Raw genomic sequence first — 14,133 nt, forward strand, 5'->3', positions numbered from 1 at the left:
AGAAAGTTCTGGAATCTGAGAGGAGCCACAAATTTCCTTCCACCCAGCATTCCCCCAAGTCTCCCGATAAAAATGGTACCTCACTTGTGTGGGTAGGCCTAGTGCCAACAAAAGGAAATGGCCCAAAACACAACGTGGACACATCCCATTTTTTTTACAGAAAACAGAAGTGTTTTTTGCAAAGTGCCTACCTGTAGATTTTGGCCCCTAGCTCAGCCGGCACCTAGGGAAACCTACCAAACCTGTGCATTTTTGAAAACTAGAGACCTAGGGGAATCTAAGATGGGGTGACTTGTGAGGCTCTGACCAGGTTCTGTTACCCAGAATCCTTTGCAAATCTCAAAATTTGGCTAAAAAAACAAATTTTCCTCACATTTCGGTGACAGAAAGTTCTGGAATCTGAGAGGAGCCACAAATGTCCTTCCACCCAGCGTTCCCCCAAGTCTACCAATAAAAATGGTACCTCACTTGTGTGGGTAGGCCTAGCGCCCACGAAAGGAAATGGCCCAAAACACAATGTGGACACATCCCAATTTTTTTACAGAAAACAGAGGTGTTTTTTGCAAAGTGCCTACATGTAGATTTTGGCCTCTAGCTCAGCCGGCACCTAGGGAAACCTACCAAACCTGTGCATTTTTGAAAACTAGAGGCCTGGGGGAATCCAAGATGGGGTGACTTGTGGGGCTCTGACTACGTTCTGTTACCCAGAATCCTTTGCAAACCTCAAAATTTGGCTAAACAAACACATTTTCCTCACATTTCGGTGACAGAAAGTTCTGGAATCTGAGAGGAGCCACAAATTTCCTTCCACCCAGCGTGTCTAAAAGTCTCGCGATAAAAATGGTACCTCACTTGTGTATGTAGGCCTAGCGCCCACAAAAGGAAATGGCCCAAAACACAACGTGGACACATCCCTTTTTTTTTTTACAGAAAACAGAGGTGTTTTTTGCAAAGTGCCTACCTGTAGATTTTGGCCCCTAGCTCAGCCGGCACCTAGGGGAAACCTACCAAACCTGTGCATTTTTGAAAACTAGAGACCTAGGGGAATCCAAATGGGGTGACTTGTGGGGCTCTGACTACGTTCTGTTACCCAGAATCCTTTGCAAACCTCAAAAATTTGGCTAAAAAAACACATTTTCCTCACATTTCGGTGACAGAAAGTTCTGGAATCTGAGAGGAGCCACAAATTTCCTTCCACCCAGCGTGTCCCCAAGTCTCCCGATAAAAATGGTACCTCACTTGTGTGGGTAGGCCTAGCGCCCACAAAACGAAATGGCCCAAAACACAACGTGGACACATCCCTTTTTTTTTTTACAGAAAACAGAGGTGTTTTTTGCAAAGTGCCTACCTGTAGATTTTGGCCCCTAGCTCAGCCGGCACCTAGGGGAAACCTACCAAACCTGTGCATTTTTGAAAACTAGAGACCTAGGGGAATCCAAGATGGGGTGACTTGTGGGGCTCTGACGAGGCTCTGTTACCCAGACTCCTTTGCAAACCTCAAAATGTGGCTAAAAAAACACATTTTCCTCACATTTCGGTGACTGAAAGTTCTGGAATCTGAGAGGAGCCACAAATTTCCTTCCACCCAGCATTCCCCCAAGTCTCCCGATAAAAATGGTACCTCACTTGTGTGGGTAGGCCTAGCGCCAACAAAAGGAAATGGCCCAAAACACAATGTGGACACATCCCATTTTTTTTACCGAAAACAGAAGTGTTTTTTGCAAAGTGCCTACCTGTAGATTTTGGCCCCTAGCTCAGCCGGCACCTAGGGAAACCTACCAAACCTATGCATTTTTGAAAACTAGAGGCCTGGGGGAATCCAAGATGGGGTGACTTGTGGGGCTCTGACCAGGTTCTGTTACCCAGAATCCTTTGCAAACCTCAAAATGTGGCTAAAAAAACTGATTTTCCTCTCATTTCGGTGACTGAAAGTTCTGGAATCTGAGAGGAGCCACAAATTTCCTTCCACCCAGCATTCCCCCAAGTCTCCCGATAAAAATGGTACCTCACTTGTGTGGGTACGCCTAGCGCCAACAAAAGGAAATGGCCCAAAACACAACGTGGACACATCCCTTTTTTTTTTTACAGAAAACAGAGGTGTTTTTTGCAAAGTGCCTACCTGTAGATTTTAGCCCCTAGCTCAGCCGGCACCTAGGGGAAACCTACCAAACCTGTGCATTTTTGAAAACTAGAGGCCTAGGGGAATCCAAATGGGGTGACTTGTGGGGCTCTGACTACGTTCTGTTACCCAGAATCCTTTGCAAACCTCAAAAATTTGGCTAAAAAAACACATTTTCCTCACATTTCGGTGACAGAAAGTTCTGGAATCTGAGAGGAGCCACAAATTTCCTTCCACCCAGCGTGTCCCCAAGTCTCCCGATAAAAATGGTACCTCACTTGTGTGGGTAGGCCTAGCGCCCACAAAACGAAATGGCTCAAAACACAACGTGGACACATCCCTTTTTTTTTTTACAGAAAACAGAGGTGTTTTTTGCAAAGTGCCTACCTGTAGATTTTGGCCCCTAGCTCAGCCGGCACCTAGGGGAAACCTACCAAACCTGTGCATTTTTGAAAACTAGAGACCTAGGGGAATCCAAGATGGGGTGACTTGTGGGGCTCTGACGAGGCTCTGTTACCCAGACTCCTTTGCAAACCTCAAAATGTGGCTAAAAAAACACATTTTCCTCACATTTCGGTGACTGAAAGTTCTGGAATCTGAGAGGAGCCACAAATTTCCTTCCACCCAGCATTCCCCCAAGTCTCCCGATAAAAATGGTACCTCACTTGTGTGGGTAGGCCTAGCGCCAACAAAAGGAAATGGCCCAAAACACAACGTGGACACATCCCATTTTTTTTACCGAAAACAGAAGTGTTTTTTGCAAAGTGCCTACCTGTAGATTTTGGCCCCTAGCTCAGCCGGCACCTAGGGAAACCTACCAAACCTGTGCATTTTTGAAAACTAGAGGCCTGGGGGAATCCAAGATGGGGTGACTTGTGGGGCTCTGACTATGTTCTGTTACCCAGAATCCTTTGCAAACCTCAAATTTTGGCTAAAAAAACACATTTTCCTCACATTTCGGTGACAGAAAGTTCTGGAATCTGAGAGGAGCCACAAATTTCCTTCCACCCAGCGTTCCCCCACGTCTCCCGATAAAAATGGTACCTCACTTGTGTGGGTAGGCCTAGCGCCCACGAAAGGAAATGGCCCAAAACACAACGTGGACACATTTTTTTTTTTTTTTTTTTACAGAAAACAGAGGTGTTTTTTGCAAAGTGCCTACCTGTAGATTTTGGCCCCTAGCTCAGCCGGCACCTAGAGGAAACCTACCAAACCTGTGCATTTTTGAAAACTAGAGACCTAGGGGAATCCAAGATGGGGTGACTTGTGGGGCTCTGACGAGGTTCTGTTACCCAGACTCCTTTGCAAACCTCAAAATGTGGCTAAAAAAACACATTTTCCTCACATTTCGGTGACTGAAAGTTCTGGAATCTGAGAGGAGCCACAAATTTCCTTCCACCCAGCATTCCCCCAAGTCTCCCGATAAAAATGGTACCTCACTTGTGTGGGTAGGCCTAGCGCCAACAAAAGGAAATGGCCCAAAACACAACGTGGACACATCCCATTTTTTTTACCGAAAACAGAGGTGTTTTTTGCAAAGTGCCTACCTGTAGATTTTGCCCCTAGTTCAGCCGGCACCTAGGGAAACCTACCAAACCTGTGCATTTTTGAAAACTAGAGACCTAGGGGAATCTAAGATGGGGTGACTTGTGGGGCTCTGACCAGGTTCTGTTACCCAGAATCCTTTGCAAACCTCAAAATTTGGCTAAAAAAACACATTTTCCTCACATTTCGGTGACAGAAAGTTCTGGAATCTGAGAGGAGCCACAAATTTCCTTCCACCCAGCGTTCCCCCAAGTCTCCCGATAAAAATGGTACCTCACTTGTGTGGGTAGGCCTAGCGCCCACGAAAGGAAATGGCCCAAAACACAATGTGGACACATCCCAAATTGTTTTACAGAAAACAGAGGTGTTTTTTGCAAAGTGCCTACATGTAGATTTTGGCCTCTAGCTCAGCCGGCACCTAGGGAAACCTACCAAACCTGTGCATTTTTGAAAACTAGAGGCCTGGGGGAATCCAAGATGGGGTGACTTGTGGGGCTCTGACTACGTTCTGTTACCCAGAATCCTTTGCAAACCTCAAAATTTGGCTAAAAAAACACATTTTCCTCACATTTCGGTGACAGAAAGTTCTGGAATCTGAGAGGAGCCACAAATTTCCTTCCACCCATCGTTCCCCCAAGTCTCCCGATAAAAATGGTACCTCACTTGTGTGGGTAGGCCTAGCGCCCACAAAAGGAAATGGCCCAAAACACAATGTGGACACATCCCAATTTTTTTACAGAAAACAGAGGTGTTTTTTGCAAAGTGCCTACATGTAGATTTTGGCCTCTAGCTCAGCCGGCACCTAGGGAAACCTACCAAACCTGTGCATTTTTTAAAACTAGAGGCCTGGGGGAATCCAAGATGGGGTGACTTGTGGGGCTCTGACTACGTTCTGTTACCCAGAATCCTTTGCAAACCTCCAAATTTGGCTAAAAAAACACATTTTCCTCACATTTCGGTGACAGAAAGTTCTGGAATCTGAGAGGAGCCACAAATTTCCTTCCACCCATCGTTCCCCCAAGTCTCCCGATAAAAATGGTACCTCATTTGTGTGGGTAGGCCTAGCGCCCACAAAAGGAAATGGCCCAAAACACAATGTGGACACATCCCAATTTTTTTACAGAAAACAGAGGTGTTTTTTGCAAAGTGCCTACATGTAGATTTTGGCCTCTAGCTCAGCCGGCACCTAGGGAAACCTACCAAACCTATGCATTTTTGAAAACTAGTGACCTAGGGGAATCTAAGATGGGGTGACTTGTGAGGCTCTGACCAGGTTCTGTTACCCAGAATCCTTTGCAAACCTCAAAATTTGGCTAAAAAAACATATTTTCCTCACATTTCGGTGACAGAAAGTTCTGGAATCTGAGAGGAGCCACAAATTTCCTTCCACCCAGCGTTCCCCCAAGTCTCCCGATAAAACTGGTACCTCACTTGTGTGGGTAGGCCTACCGCTCACGAAAGGAAATGGCCCAAAACACAATGTGGACACATCCCAATTTTTTTACAGAAAACAGAAGTGTTTTTTGCAAAGTGCCTACCTGTAGATTTTGGCCCCTAGCTCAGCCGGCACCTAGGGGAAACCTACCAAACCTGTGCATTTTTGAAAACTAGAGACCTAGGGGAATCCAAGATGGGGTGACTTGTGGGGCTCTGACGAGGTTCTGTTACCCAGAATCCTTTGCAAACCTCAAAATGTGGCTAAAAAAACACATTTTCCTCACATTTCGGTGACTGAAAGTTCTGAAATCTGAGAGGAGCCACAAATTTCCTTCCACCCAGCATTCCCCCAAGTCTCCCGATAAAAATGGTACCTCACTTGTGTGGGTAGGCCTAGTGCCAACAAAAGGAAATGGCCCAAAACACAACGTGGACACATCCCATTTTTTTTACAGAAAACAGAAGTGTTTTTTGCTAAGTGCCTACCTGTAGATTTTGGCCCCTAGCTCAGCCGGCACCTAGGGAAACCTACCAAACCTGTGCATTTTTGAAAACTAGAGGCCTAGGGGAATCTAAGATGGGGTGACTTGTGAGGCTCTGACCAGGTTCTGTTACCCAGAATCCTTTGCAAATCTCAAAATTTGGCTAAAAAAACACATTTTCCTCACATTTCGGTGACAGAAAGTTCTGGAATCTGAGAGGAGCCACAAATTTCCTTCCACCCAGCGTGTCTAAAAGTCTTGCGATAAAAATGGTACCTCACTTGTGTATGTAGGCCTAGCGCCCACAAAAGGAAATGGCCCAAAACACAACGTGGACACATCCCTTTTTTTTTTTACAGAAAACAGAGGTGTTTTTTGCGAAGTGCCTACCTGTAGATTTTGGCCCCTAGCTCAGCCGGCACCTAGGGGAAACCTACCAAACCTGTGCATTTTTGAAAACTAGAGACCTAGGGGAATCCAAATGGGGTGACTTGTGGGGCTCTGACTACGTTCTGTTACCCAGAATCCTTTGCAAACCTCAAAAAGTTGGCTAAAAAAACACATTTTCCTCACATTTCGGTGACAGAAAGTTCTGAAATCTGAGAGGAGCCACAAATTTCCTTCCACCCAGCGTGTCCCCAAGTCTCCCGATAAAAATGGTACCTCACTTGTGTGGGTAGGCCTAGCGCCCACAAAACGAAATGGCCCAAAACACAACGTGGACACATCCCTTTTTTTTTTTACAGAAAACAGAGGTGTTTTTTGCAAAGTGCCTACCTGTAGATTTTGGCCCCTAGCTCAGCCGGCACCTAGGGGAAACCAACCAAACCTGTGCATTTTTGAAAACTAGAGACCTAGGGGAATCCAAGATGGGGTGACTTGTGGGGCTCTGACGAGGCTCTGTTACCCAGACTCCTTTGCAAACCTCAAAATGTGGCTAAAAAAACACATTTTCCTCACATTTCGGTGACTGAAAGTTCTGGAATCTGAGAGGAGCCACAGATTTCCTTCCACCCAGCATTCCCCCAAGTCTCCCGATAAAAATGGTACCTCACTTGTGTGGGTAGGCCTAGCGCCAACAAAAGGAAATGGCCCAAAACACAACGTGGACACATCCCATTTTTTTTACCGAAAACAGAAGTGTTTTTTGCAAAGTGCCTACCTGTAGATTTTGGCCCCTAGCTCAGCCGGCACCTAGGGAAACCTACCAAACCTGTGCATTTTTGAAAACTAGAGGCCTGGGGGAATCAAAGATGGGGTGACTTGTGGGGCTCTGACTACGTTCTGTTACCCAGAATCCTTTGCAAACCTCAAAATTTGGCTAAAAAAACACATTTTCCTCACATTTCGGTGACAGAAAGTTCTGGAATCTGAGAGGAGCCACAAATTTCGATCCACCCAGCGTTCCCCCACGTCTCCCGATAAAAATGGTACCTCACTTGTGTGGGTAGGCCTAGCGCCCACGAAAGGAAATGGCCCAAAACACAACGTGGACACATTTTTTTTTTTTTTTTTTACAGAAAACAGAGGTGTTTTTTGCAATGTGCCTACCTGTAGATTTTGGCCCCTAGCTCAGCCGGCACCTAGAGGAAACCTACCAAACCTGTGCATTTTTGAAAACTAGAGACCTAGGGGAATCCAAGATGGGGTGACTTGTGAGGCTCTGACCAGGTTCTGTTACCCAGACTCCTTTGCAAACCTCAAAATGTGGCTAAAAAAACACATTTTCCTCACATTTCGGTGACTGAAAGTTCTGGAATCTGAGAGGAGCCACAAATTTCCTTCCACCCAGCATTCCCCCAAGTCTCCCGATAAAAATGGTACCTCACTTGTGTGGGTAGGCCTTGCGCCAACAAAAGGAAATGGCCCAAAACACAACGTGGATACATCCCATTTTTTTTACCGAAAACAGAAGTGTTTTTTGCAAAGTGCCTACCTGTAGATTTTGCCCCTAGTTCAGCCGGCACCTAGGGAAACCTACCAAACCTGTGCATTTTTGAAAACTAGAGACCTAGGGGAATCTAAGATGGGGTGACTTGTGGGGCTCTGACCAGGTTCTGTTACCCAGAATCCTTTGCAAACCTCAAAATTTGGCTAAAAAAACAGATTTTCCTCTCATTTCGGTGACTGAAAGTTCTGGAATCTGAGAGGAGCGACAAATTTCCTTCCACCCAGCATTCCCCCAAGTCTCCCGATAAAAATGGTACCTCACTTGTGTGGGTACGCCTAGCGCCAACAAAAGGAAATGGCCCAAAACACGACGTGGACACATCACATTTTTTTTACAGAAAACAGAGGTGTTTATTGCAAAGTGCCTACCTGTAGATTTTGGCCCCTAGCTCAGCCGGCACCTAGGGTAAACCTACCAAACCTGTGCATTTTTGAAAACTAGAGACCTAGGGGAATCCAAGATGGGGTGACTTGTGGGGCTCTGACGAGGTTCTGTTACCCAGAATCCTTTGCAAACCTCAAAATGTGGCTAAAAAAACACATTTTCCTCACATTTCGGTGAATGAAAGTACTGGAATCTGAGAGGAGCCACAAATTTCCTTCCACCCAGCATTCCCCCAAGTCTCCCGATAAAAATGGTACCTCCCTTGTATGGGTAGGCCTAGCGCCAACAAAAGGAAATGGCCCAAAACACTACCTGGACACATCCCATTTTTTTTACAGAAAACAGAAGTGTTTTTTGCAAAGTGCCTACCTGTAGATTTTGGCCCCTAGCTCAGCCGGCACCTAGGGAAACCTACCAAACCTGTGCATTTTTGAAAACTAGAGACCTAGGGGAATCTAAGATGGGGTGACTTGTGAGGCTCTGACCAGGTTCTGTTACCCAGAATCCTTTGCAAACCTCAAAATTTGGCTAAAAAAACACATTTTCCTCACATTTCGGTGACAGAAAGTTCTGGAATCTGAGAGGAGCCACAAATTTCCTTCCACCCAGCGTTCCCCCAAGTCTCCCGATAAAACTGGTACCTCACTTGTGTGGGTAGGCCTAGCGCTCATGAAAGGAAATGGCCCAAAACACAATGTGGACTCATCCCAATTTTTTTACAGAAAACAGAGGTGTTTTTTGCAAAGTGCCTACATGTAGATTTTGGCCTCTAGCTCAGCCGGCACCTAGGGAAACCTACCAAACCTATGCATTTTTGAAAACTAGTGACCTAGGGGAATCTAAGATGGGGTGACTTGTGAGGCTCTGACCAGGTTCTGTTACCCAGAATCCTTTGCAAACCTCAAAATTTGGCTAAAAAAACACATTTTCCTCACATTTCGGTGACAGAAAGTTCTGGAATCTGAGAGGAGCCACAAATTTCCTTCCACCCAGCGTTCCCCCAAGTCTCCCGATAAAACTGGTACCTCACTTGTGTGGGTAGGCCTAGCGCTCATGAAAGGAAATGGCCCAAAACACAATGTGGACACATCCCAATTTTTTTACAGAAAACAGAGGTGTTTTTTGCAAAGTGCCTACAAGTAGATTTTGGCCTCTAGCTCAGCCGGCACCTAGGGAAACCTACCAAACCTGTGCATTTTTGAAAACTAGAGGCCTGGGGGAATCAAAATGGGGTGACTTGTGGGGCTCTGACTACGTTCTGTTACCCAGAATCCTTTGCAAACCTCAAAAATTTGGCTAAAAAAACACATTTTCCTCACATTTCGGTGACAGAAAGTTCTGGAATCTGAGAGGAGCCACAAATTTCCTTCCACCCATCGTTCCCCCAAGTCTCCCGATAAAAATGGTACCTCACTTGTGTGGGTAGGCCTAGCGCCCACGAAAGGAAATGGCCCAAAACACAATGTGGACACATCCCAATTTTTTTACAGAAAACAGAAGTGTTTTTTGCAAAGTGCCTACATGTAGATTTTGGCCTCTAGCTCAGCCGGCACCAAGGGAAACCTACCAAACCTGTGCATTTTTGAAAACTAGAGACCTAGGGGAATCCAAGATGGGGTGACTTGTGGGGCTCTGACGAGGTTCTGTTACCCAGAATCCTTTGCAAACCTCAAAATGTGGCTAAAAAAACAAATTTTCCTCACATTTCGGTGACTGAAAGTTCTGGAATCTGAGAGGAGCCACAAATTTCCTTCCACCCAGCATTTCCCCAAGTCTCCCGATAAAAATGGTACCTCACTTGTGTGGGTAGGCCTAGCGCCAACAAAAGGAAATGGCCCAAAACACAACGTGGACACATCCCATTTTTTTTACAGAAAACAGAAGTGTTTTTTGCAAAGTGCCTACCTGTAGATTTTGGCCCCTAGCTCAGCCGGCACCTAGGGAAACCTACCAAACCTGTGCATTTTTGAAAACTAGAGACCTAGGGGAATCTAAGGTGAGGTGACTTGTGAGGCTCTGACCAGGTTCTGTTACCCAGAATCCTTTGCAAACCTCAAAATTTGGCTAAAAAAACACATTTTCCTCACATTTCGGTGACTGAAAGTTCTGGAATCTGAGAGGAGCCACAAATTTCCTTCCACCCAGCATTCCCCCAAGTCTCCCGATAAAAATGGTACCTCACTTGTGTGGGTACGCCTAGCGCCAACAAAAGGAAATGGCCCAAAACACGACGTGGACACATCACATTTTTTTTACAGAAAACAGAGGTGTTTATTGCAAAGTGCCTACCTGTAGATTTTGGCCCCTAGCTCAGCCGGCACCTAGGGTAAACCTACCAAACCTGTGCATTTTTGAAAACTAGAGACCTAGGGGAATCCAAGATGGGGTGACTTGTGGGGCTCTGACGAGGTTCTGTTACCCAGAATCCTTTGCAAACCTCAAAATGTGGCTAAAAAAACACATTTTCCTCACATTTCGGTGAATGAAAGTACTGGAATCTGAGAGGAGCCACAAATTTCCTTCCACCCAGCATTCCCCCAAGTCTCCCGATAAAAATGGTACCTCCCTTGTGTGGGTAGGCCTAGCGCCAACAAAAGGAAATGGCCCAAAACACAACCTGGACACATCCCATTTTTTTTACAGAAAACAGAAGTGTTTTTTGCAAAGTGCCTACCTGTAGATTTTTGCCCCTAGCTCAGCCGGCACCTAGGGAAACCTACCAAACCTGTGCATTTTTGAAAACTAGAGACCTAGGGGAATTTAAGATGGGGTGACTTGTGAGGCTCTGACCAGGTTCTGTTACCCAGAATCCTTTGCAAACCTCAAAATTTGGCTAAAAAAACACATTTTCCTCACATTTCGGTGACAGAAAGTTCTGGAATCTGAGAGGAGCCACAAATTTCCTTCCACCCATCGTTCCCCCAAGTCTCCCGATAAAAATGGTACCTCACTTGTGTGGGTAGGCCTAGCGCCCACGAAAGGAAATGGCCCCAAACACAATGTGGACACATCCCAATTTTTTTACAGAAAACAGAGGTGTTTTTTGCAAAGTGCCTACATGTAGATTTTGGCCTCTAGCTCAGCCGGCACCTAGGGAAACCTACCAAACCTATGCATTTTTGAAAACTAGTGACCTAGGGGAATCTAAGATGGGGTGACTTGTGAGGCTCTGACCAGGTTCTGTTACCCAGAATCCTTTGCAAACCTCAAAATTTGGCTAAAAAAACACATTTTCCTCACATTTTGGTGACTGAAAGTTCTGGAATCTGAGAGGAGCCACAAATTTCCTTCCACCCAGCGTTCCCCCAAGTCTCCCGATAAAACTGGTACCTCACTTGTGTGGGTAGGCCTAGCGCTCACGAAAGGAAATGGCCCAAAACACAATGTGGACACATCCCAATTTTTTTACAGAAAACAGAGGTGTTTTTTGCAAAGTGCCTACATGTAGATTTTGGCCTCTAGCTCAGCCGGCACCTAGGGAAACCTACCAAACCTGTGCATTTTTGAAAACTAGAGGCCTGGGGGAATCCAAATGGGGTGACTTGTGGGGCTCTGACTACGTTCTGTTACCCAGAATCCTTTGCAAACCTCAAAAATTTGGCTAAAAAAACACATTTTCCTCACATTTCGGTGACAGAAAGTTCTGGAATCTGAGAGGAGCCACAAATTTCCCTCCACCCAGCGTGTCCCCAAGTCTCCCGATAAAAATGGTACCTCACTTGTGTGGGTAGGCCTAGCGCCCACAAAACGAAATGGCCCAAAACACAACGTGGACACATCCCTTTTTTTTTTTTACAGAAAACAGAGGTGTTTTTTGCAAACGTGCCTACCTGTAGATTTTGGCCCCTAGCTCAGCCGGCACCTAGGGAAAAATACCAAACCAGCACATTTTTGAAAACTAGAGACCTAGGGAATCCAAGATGGGGTGACTTGTGGGGCTCTGACCAGGTTCTGTTACCCAGAATCCTTTGCAAACCTCAAAATTTGGCTAAAAAAACAGATTTTCCTCTCATTTCGGTGACTGAAAGTTCTGGAATCTGAGAGGAGCCACAAATTTCCTTCCACCCATCGTTCCCCCAAGTCTCCCGATAAAAATGGTACCTCACTTGTGTGGGTAGGCCTAGCGCCCACGAAAGGAAATGGCCCAAAACACAATGTGGACACATCCCAATTTTTTTACAGAAAACAGAGGTGTTTTTTGCAAAGTGCCTACATGTAGATTTTGGCCTCTAGCTCAGCCGGCACCAAGGGAAACCTACCAAACCTGTGCATTTTTGAAAACTAGAGACCTAGGGGAATCCAAGATGGGGTGACTTGTGGGGCTCTGACGAGGTTCTGTTACCCAGAATCCTTTGCAAACCTCAAAATGTGGCTAAAAAAACACATTTTCCTCACATTTCGGTGACTGAAAGTTCTGGAATCTGAGAGGAGCCACAAATTTCCTTCCACCCAGCATTTCCCCAAGTCTCCCGATAAAAATGGTACCTCACTTGTGTGGGTAGGCCTAGCGCCAACAAAAGGAAATGGCCCAAAACACAACGTGGACACATCCCATTTTTTTTACAGAAAACAGAAGTGTTTTTTGCAAAGTGCCTACCTGTAGATTTTGGCCCCTAGCTCAGCCGGCACCTAGGGAAACCTACCAAACCTGTGCATTTTTGAAAACTAGAGACCTAGGGGAATCTAAGGTGGGGTGACTTGTGAGGCTCTGACCAGGTTCTGTTACCCAGAATCCTTTGCAAACCTCAAAATTTGGCTAAAAAAACACATTTTCCTCACATTTCGGTGACAGAAAGTTCTGGAATCTGAGAGGAGCCACAAATTTCCTTCCACCCAGCGTTCCCCCAAGTCTCCCGATAAAAATGGTACCTCACTTGTGTGGGTAGGCCTAGCGCCCACGAAAGGAAATGGCCCAAAACACAATGTGGACACATCCCAATTTTTTTACAGAAAACAGAGGTGTTTTTTGCAAAGTGCCTACATGTAGATTTTGGCCTCTAGCTCAGCCGGCACCAAGGGAAACCTACCAAACCTGTGCATTTTTGAAAACTAGAGACCTAGGGGAATCCAAGATGGGGTGACTTGTGGGGCTCTGACGAGGTTCTGTTACCCAGAATCCTTTGCAAACCTCAAAATGTGGCTAAAAAAACACATTTTCCTCACATTTCGGTGACTGAAAGTTCTGGAATCTGAGAGGAGCCACAAATTTCCTTCCACCCAGCATTTCCCCAAGTCTCCCGATAAAAATGGTACCTCACTTGTGTGGGTAGGCCTAGCGCCAACAAAAGGAAATGGCCCAAAACACAACCTGGACACATCCCATTTTTTTTACAGAAAACAGAAGTGTTTTTTGCAAAGTGCCTACCTGTAGATTTTTGCCCCTAGCTCAGCCGGCACCTAGGGAAACCTACCAAACCTGTGCATTTTTGAAAACTAGAGACCTAGGGGAATTTAAGATGGGGTGACTTGTGAGGCTCTGACCAGGTTCTGTTACCCAGAATCCTTTGCAAACCTCAAAATTTGGCTAAAAAAACACATTTTCCTCACATTTCGGTGACAGAAAGTTCTGGAATCTGAGAGGAGCCACAAATTTCCTTCCACCCATCGTTCCCCCAAGTCTCCCGATAAAAATGGTACCTCACTTGTGTGGGTAGGCCTAGCGCCCACGAAAGGAAATGGCCCCAAACACAATGTGGACACATCCCAATTTTTTTACAGAAAACAGAGGTGTTTTTTGCAAAGTGCCTACATGTAGATTTTGGCCTCTAGCTCAGCCGGCACCTAGGGAAACCTACCAAACCTATGCATTTTTGAAAACTAGTGACCTAGGGGAATCTAAGATGGGGTGACTTGTGAGGCTCTGACCAGGTTCTGTTACCCAGAATCCTTTGCAAACCTCAAAATTTGGCTAAAAAAACACATTTTCCTCACATTTTGGTGACTGAAAGTTCTGGAATCTGAGAGGAGCCACAAATTTCCTTCCACCCAGCGTTCCCCCAAGTCTCCCGATAAAACTGGTACCTCACTTGTGTGGGTAGGCCTAGCGCTCACGAAAGGAAATGGCCCAAAACACAATGTGGACACATCCCAATTTTTTTACAGAAAACAGAGGTGTTTTTTGCAAAGTGCCTACATGTAGATTTTGGCCTCTAGCTCAGCCGGCACCTAGGGAAACCTACCAAACCTGTGCATTTTTGAAAACTAGAGGCCTGGGG

This window comes from Pleurodeles waltl, chromosome 1_1, assembly GCF_031143425.1.
Source record: "Pleurodeles waltl isolate 20211129_DDA chromosome 1_1, aPleWal1.hap1.20221129, whole genome shotgun sequence".
Taxonomy (NCBI): Eukaryota; Metazoa; Chordata; class Amphibia; order Caudata; family Salamandridae; genus Pleurodeles; species Pleurodeles waltl.